This window comes from Peromyscus maniculatus, chromosome 8, assembly GCF_049852395.1.
Source record: "Peromyscus maniculatus bairdii isolate BWxNUB_F1_BW_parent chromosome 8, HU_Pman_BW_mat_3.1, whole genome shotgun sequence".
Taxonomy (NCBI): domain Eukaryota; kingdom Metazoa; phylum Chordata; class Mammalia; order Rodentia; family Cricetidae; genus Peromyscus; species Peromyscus maniculatus.
The window spans coordinates 23,749,377-23,757,918 of NC_134859.1; positions in this window are offsets into that span (position 1 = coordinate 23,749,377).

Sequence of the window (8,542 nt, forward strand, 5' to 3'; positions counted from 1 at the left end):
ACTCATTCACTCTCTCACCTTATTCTCTCTTCTTCTTTATATTTGGCTACTGTAGTGGGTAGCCATTCCAGCTTGGATCTGGAAGTTCCAATCCCCATTGAGACTCTGGCAACTGTCAAGCCTACGAGGCGGGGCCAGGGGAAGCGCCAGGAGACCTGAGATCTGGATGGGCGACTGCTCTCTCTGTGCTGGGACCCTGAATGGTGGAGGTGAACCGAGCAGAGATCCAGAGAACCCACTGGAATTTGATACACCTTCCCCAGACCCTGCGACCTACATTTCCCTTTTTGTTAAGTTACCCACTAAATAAATCTTCCTTTTAACTAAGTGGAGTGGCCTTAATAATTTCACCAATAGGCTACATCTCTCTTACAGAACACACACACTCACTCATACACTCTCTTACCCTTCCTCCCTTCTCTCATAGCAAAACCCTGCACAATTATATGTTACATTTTCAGGGGCTGACCCATTCTCTAAATACAGGATAAGTCATACAGTTTTTCTCAGGCTAGGGAGGTTGCGCTTACTGGCCAGTGAATAATGCTTGGCCAAGCACGTAACCGAAGCTTGTGAGGGTTCCCAGACAGAAAGTAAACAGTTGGCTGTAACCTAAACTGAGGCTGGGACTATGTGCAAAAAGTCAATTACTGCAGCGAGTTCTGTCTACCAAAGTTGCTTTAGTTCTGACCTTGATTTAGCAAAAAACAAACAAACAAAAAACCCAAAACAAAACAAACAAACAAAACAAAACAAACAAACAAAAAACCTGAGAACTTAATTTGTGTATTCTTTGCAGGGGGAGGTAGCCTGTTTTTAATTTGCTCTAATATCTTATCTAAATATGTAAATGGCTGTCTTTGTAACTGAGAATGCTGTTACTTTCCTGTATTAGTTCTAATCATCAGAATTAAACAGCTTAAACAGAAATCATCTTCCTGATCATCCACAGCTGTATATATGTCCCCAAAGATGGAATATTTTCTCAAGATAAATACACAAGCAGTGGGGGAAATGCCCATAACTATTATTAGGGAAGAAATGAAGTGTCATATAAGAAAAATTACAGACAGAAACAGTCATTTATAGTCAGTGACTCCACAGCCTTGCCAGGTGGAGCTTCCCATCAGGTGGGTCTAGTAGGTCTACTTGTTCAATACTAGTTGTCACCTGCTGTATACTTTCATGGCCTCCTGCAGATGACAATAATAGATATGACACATGGACTGGATGGGGGAAAGCTCATGAGGCTTCAACCATACACAAAGAACCATGGATAATTAAGGAATGCTGACAGCAAGAGAACTAGTCTTCCCCAGGGAAGAGCACACCAATTGACTATCCAAAACCAAATGGTCAGCCCCAAAACATGCATATAAGTAACATTATAAAGACTGAAAAGGGTGCCTTTATGAATTTGTGTGCATATAAGTATGCATTAACAAGTCAGGAAAAAAGAGGTCACAAATTTGAAAGAGATCAAGAAAAGGAATAAGGGGAGGAGGTTGGATGAAAGGAAGGGAAGGGAAGGGAAGGGGAAATGATGTAATTATAACCTCGAAAATGAAAAAAAAAAGATGCGAATGGAGAGAATAACCAATAAAGGCCCAGTAAGTTCCACAAGATAAGTAACAAGTACTCGTCAACATCCAACATAGAAAAGATGACACAAACTCATATACATGAAACATGAAAGATGATGCCACTAAACAATTATTACAACAAATCAGAAACTTCAATATCTTTGTGGGATACATAACAAACATAGAAAAGACCACCAGTAAATTCTGTAAATGTCAGTGACAAACTGTACGTAAAAACTTAAAGAAAATCAAATTTACAGTTACTACAACATCTGTACAAATATATAACTAAAATAGAAATCACATTTATAGATTATCTAAATTATTATTGTTAAATATATGTAAAAACTTCAATATTAGGCCTCTGAAAATCTCTGTGGCATTGTTAATAAAAATATAAAAACCTAAATCAGCCAGGCGGTGGTGGCACACGCCTTTAATCCCAGCACTTGGGAGGCAGAGCCGGCAGACTTCTGTGAGTTCGTAGGCCAGCCTGTTATACAGAGGGAGAATTTTGACAGGCACCAAAACTACACAGAGAAGCCCTATCTCAGGGGGGAAAAAAACAGACCTAAATCAGAAATTTGTATGACTCTCCAAATAAACAAAAATAATTTTAAATAAAAGAACAAAAATAGCAGACATTCCATTAAGTGATTTTAAAATATGAAATACATTTATAATGACAACAGCATAATACTATAGTAGAAACAGATATTTAGGCCAGCATACTATAATGAAAGAATCCAAAATAAAAAACGAAACTCTTCTAATAAGATTTAAGGATATTATCACCACATTTCTAGAAGGTTTTTTGAACAGAACTTGTGTAATCGTAGAAAAGGATGACATTTCTAAGTTCTGAAAGAAAATAATTGTAAACAAAATTTACTATACAAAGCAAGGTTATTCTTCACATGTAAAGTAAAAATAAAAACTTTCAAAGTCAAGCAAAAAAAGTAAATAAATTAAAACCACCAGTCTAACTTTACAGAAAGATAGTTAAAAGAACCCTTAAATCAGAATGAAAGGTAAAAAAAAAAAAAGAATCACCATCATGAAGGTACATAAAAGCCAAAATCACACTAGATGAATGAATATGTAAAAGAAAAAGTAGAATGTACATCATTAATAGGTTAACAATCAAACCACAGAGATGAAAAAGAGAAGACAAATATAAGCAATATTCAAAACCACTGTAAAAATGTCAATCAAGTCATATAAACCTGAATATAGAAATATAACTCTGTAATTGAAAGATAGAGGCTGGTCAAATGGATGGCAAAATTACTCAACAATAAGCTACCTACAAGAAACTCAATTCCTCAGTAAGGAATGCAAAACCTTAACATAAAATGGTAAAAATGGATTTTTCAAGAAAAAGAAGCATAAATGAGTCATGGATATTCCATCACATAGACCTATAGAATTTATAACTGTAGATAAAATGTAGTTATTCACAGAACATTCTATCCAGTAGCAATATACTATGAATTTTAAAAGGGGTATGTGTGTACAGGTACCATAAAAGTGTGTGGAGGTCAGAGGACAATTTCTGAGAAGCAATTCTCTCTTTTTGCAGTACCCTCTTAACCATCTTGCTGGTCACAGAACACAGGTTCATAAAATTAAGTACCTAACGTGAAAGCAGAGTATATATCTTAAACTACAAAGTATAAAGCATCTTAATAAATTCACAAAAAGTCTGGATCATCAACTTTACTTTTCTGCTTACAATGAGTAAGACTAGAACTGAAAAACTAAAACGTTTTAGAAATAGAAACCCAAAGAAAATTATTAGAACCCGAAAAAGCAGAAATATTAAGGTGAATATTTATAGCAGTGAGTATTGTCTTAGTTTGCTTTCTGTTCCTGTGATAAAACACTGACTAAAACCAACTGGGAAGAAAAGGGTTAACTCATATTTTAGATTATAGACTTTCATGAAAGGAAGTCAAGGAACTCAAGAAATTCAAGGCAGGAACCTAGAGGCAAGAGCTGAAATGAAAAACATGGAAGAGGACTGCTTTTGGTTTAGTTTGTTTCCTTACCCAATCCAGGATCACTGCCCACAGGTAGCACCACCCACAATAGTTAGTGCCCTTCAACATTAACTATTAATAGATAAAGAGCCACACAGATATGATCACAGGCCAATCTGATGAAGGCAATTACTCCATTTATGTACCTTGCCTCCAGGTAATTGTAGTTTGTATCCTGTTGACTAAAACCTAGCAGCAGAAATGCCTACAAAGAAAGAAAGAATATGATAGATCTCAAATTACCTAGTTTTTCATTTCTAGGGCTTAGAAAATAAGAAGAAATCAAACTCAAATGTCTAAGCTGAAAGAAATGACAGACATTAGAGTAAAAATAAATGAAATATTGAACAATCAATACAACCAATGACTGAAATGATAAGATTAAACATTAGATTGATAACAAATAGACACTGCTAAAATAAATAAAATCAAAGAAAAATAAAAATCTCATAACCAATCAACAGAATTATAAAAGATGAGTAGAAGGTTTAGGGGTCCAGCTCAGCAGTAGATTATTTAACATGCACAAGGTATTGTGTTTGATTCCTGTGACTGAAAATAAATGGCTTCTATGTATTTGCATTATGAAAAACTGTACTATCACAGTGAAACAAATTGAAAGATCTAGGTGAAATGAATAACTTTTCAGATATGAAGAGATATGACTGCCAAAATTGAACTGTGAAAACACATACCAAGCAAAACAGACCTATAACAATGAGATTGAGTCCACAATAGAACATTGTCCAATGAAGAAAAGCCCCACCTGAATGGCTGTATGCTGATTTGACAAACTTTTCATTCACTTCATTTTATGTGTATGGGTGTTTTGGCGGCATGTATGTTTGGGCACCACATATGTTCAGTGCCCAAAAAGCTCCAAAGAGTGTATTAGATTCACTGGGACTGGAGCAACATACCATTGTAACCTGACACATGTGTACTGGGAATTCAACCCAGATCTCCTGGAGGAGCAGCAAATGTTTTTAATACTAAGCCATCTCTTCAGCCTTTTTTTAAAGCAAACTTATAATGACAATTCTCAAACTTCCAAAAAACAAAAGGGACAGGTCCTGGTTGAAGGAGTGAGAAAGACTTATTCTGTGAGGCCAGCATACTTTATTACCAAAATAAGACAAAGACTTAACAAATAAATAAGCTATAAACCAACATATGGGTGAACTGATTTAAAAATTCTTGACAACATGGAAGAAAGTCAAACATATCATATAAGTTATTTACCATTATCAAGTAGGTTTCAAGAATCCCAGCAGATTTCAACATAGGCAAGTCAATTCTTATGGTACATCACATCAACAGATAAAGGGTAAGAATCATATAGCCATCTCAATAGACACAGAAAAATGCCTTATAGAAAATTCAGCATCATTCTATGGTAAGAGGAATAGAGTTCAAGACATTTATTATGCAGAAAGGTGACTAGAGCTAATGATGACACAGTGTATTTTTGGAAAATCAGAGTGAACATTAGGTCCTCTTGTCATAAAACTTGTAACAGTGAGTTAATGTGTTCATTAGTTAGCTAGATGTAGCTATTCTGTAATGTATATGCAGTTCAAAGCATCATGTTTTACAAGATAAAAACATACAATGTTATCAGCCAATTTGAAAGCGACATTACATTTTTATACATAGGAATAATTGCACGGAAGGTCATAAAATAGTTACTTAGGATCCATAAAGGCCTGTGCTTTCAAGAGGGTAGTGACCAAATGGCAATTTTAGAGATGATCTTTCAGTTTGGCTGAACAACCTCAGAATGAAAGGATGATTGCAGAGGGAAGGTTGCACTATACGGAGGCCAGAGAAAGAGAATAAAGATGAAATAAGGAATATGAAGTCGAAAGGAAGAGTACTTTGTAAATCGATTATTTCTCACAGCACATTTACTCATTTTAAGAACATATACCTGGTAACTGTACCATTATGTATCTTAATTTATCTCTCTTATGCAGTGTAATTTCTCCAGCTATAATTTAAAATTTAATTATGTTCCTAATTAGCCATTTCTGCTCAAGGAGTGATATGCCCCCAGAGTGGCAGAATACAATTATTCACTCACCAACTTCATATTGAACATATTACATGTGCTACCAGCACTCCTTGGCTGAAGAAATGACTTCCAGCTGGGGGGATATAAAGACTTCAGTGGAGGGTGCATAGAAATTGACCTTGACAGATGGATAAGAAATAAGCAAAATGACATCTGTGTGTCCCTTCAGTGTTATTCTGCAAAATCAGCAGTGGATCCCTGCAAATTGTTCATTATTTAATTCTCTGGGAGGAAGCAACTTCTCTTGAGATGCTGTGTATTTTTATTTATACACTAAGGTCAAATGTTACATGTTAACTTGTAGAATGCTTTATCTGGTAGTTCTTGATTTGCATTACATTCATCATTCTAACACCACTGTATCAATTCCTATACATATTTTGGTTCTATAAATACCAGGTCAATTACATTTCACCATCTTAGTTGGGCTCTCTTTAATAAGCTAAATTAAATCTATGGTATAAATTCACTTTAGATTGATATGAGGTTCACACACACAACTTAATAAAATTACATCGACAGTACATGTAATTTTAAATGAGCAGGAACAGTTCAGGAAGGGGATATTGGATGGTAAAATGCAAAACAGGTGTATATAAGAAATAACAGTGGATGCTGCTTTAGTTCAGTGAACTTTGATCAGAGTTTTCCCTAGGAGGAAACAAAGAATGCTCTCCCACAGTAAAACTGAGCAATCTACAGTTACAGGCTGATCAATTCCATAAACACAATCCTAAGTTGAATTAGAGCAGTTAAGCATGTGCTACCATTACTCTTCAACTAAAATATCAGTGAAAGATTTTTTTTAAGTTCTTGCATGACTGACAAAGGCATTTTGTTTTGTTTAACCTCTTAAAAAGGTAAGGTGGAAGCGTACATAAGCACCATGTCCCTTGTAAGCTGAATAGAATAATTCTATAAATTGAATATATAAAGATGTTTTTAAATTTTATCTCTCATTTTATCTATTACCATTGCTTGCATTAAGAGCTTGTTAATCTTTTTAGAGTTATGTCTCTGCATCAATGACTTTTTCAGCAAACCAAAATTGATCTTAGTTTATTGTAAGAAGAGACTGAGAAGTGATTTTCTTTAACAGGTTTTATTGTCATAATAAAGAGTGAGGGTGGATGGTAGAAGCTATTGTTCTTAAAAGTTTCCTGTAACAAGATATATGAACCTGTGAAAGTCAAAAAAACGATATTCTTTCCTTTCTTTTCTTTATAATAACCAGATTCAGCTGGCCCTTAACAGTGTGACTCTTCTGAGCTGTTGGGGTTTTGCTATACTGAATCATGCTCCCCCAGAGCCCTGTTTGGTAAGCAGAAGCCACTAATAAAAGCAACCTTAATGGATGATTTGGGTGCTCCTTGCCGTGCACCTGTATCCTCGGCGGCTGTCCCTGAGCAGCTCCAAGCTGGGTAGCCTCTGCTGTGTGCCTTCAGGTGTCATTAACGGATCATTGAGTCAACAGATCATGACAGCTCCTTTGGAAAACTCTAGCTCCACATCCCCACTTTCTGCCCAGGGAGTTACACAGAGGCTTTAACAGCCCGCAGTGTGACTTAAAGAAAGTCAAGGGGAAAAAAGGATGTGTTTCAGCTAGGTCCAAATAATAGAGCATCTAAGAGAGTGCGCAGACACTTTAAATATGGGCTCCTGGGGAACAAAAGTCTATTTAGAAAAACATTTTAGGATAGTCTTAAACATAAATGTGTGTCCGTAATAAATAAGTTACCTTCAGGAGTCAGTTTTCTTCTAAATGCTTAGAATTTCAAACATCCCTCATCTCATTTTCTGGGATGCAATGCATACACACTAAGCTGCTTTGGCCTAAACTCACTTTGTGGAGATTTTCTTGCTATTATTTTCCTCATTTCAGGTGGAGTCTTAGAAACTCTTGTATGAAATGTTTGTGATAAGCTCACTTAGTTGTGGTTAACATTTCTAACAAGGAGAAATTAAACAAAAGATTAAATTATCTGTCATCCTATTGATTTGTTAGCCACTTTCCAGATGTTTGTCTTTTGAACATGGATACATGGATATACAAAAAGCTGGAGATAGAGCACTTGACTGAATCCATAGGGAAGGTTAACTGTTTATGCAACACAATCATTTTCTTGTTTAAGAACACTGCTGGCTCCAGTTATTGCTGTTCATAACAACTGACTATTGACAGCCACAGTTTTGTACTTACTGGAGTATGATATTAACATAACCTCATTATTATTTGTATACCCCAAATAGCTTCAACAATACATGCACCATAACCATGTTTTATAAATAAGAAAAGGAAAAATAAGATCATATCTACTTTTATACTTCCTCAAGAGTTCTTTTATGGGCAGGAGTTTGTCTGGATGCATACACAGATTCCTATGTGTTGGTACACTCCTGTGGAGCCAAAAGTCAACCTTGGGTCTTTTTCTAGAGATGCTGCCAGCTTTTTTATTATGAGATATGGTCTCTCACTATCCTCAGCTCACCAGGAATCCTAAGCTGACTGTCTTTGAAGCATCAGGGATTCACCTGTCTTTACCTCACTTGTACTGGGAATTCAAGCAAACCTTCATGCCTAGCTTTCTTTTATTTATTTATTTATTTGCTTATTTACTTATTTCTACCCAGATCTATCACTTCCTGTTTGTACAAACCTCCAGACCTCCATGGTCAGTGCTGGGATTAAAGGGATATGCCACCACACCTGGCTCTATTGCCAGTGTGGTCATAAATTCACAAGAGATCCAGATGGATCTTTGCCTCCCAAATGCTAGGATTTCAGGCATGTGCTACCATTGCCTGACTTCTTTTTTTCATATTTTTTTTATTAAGAAAACTTT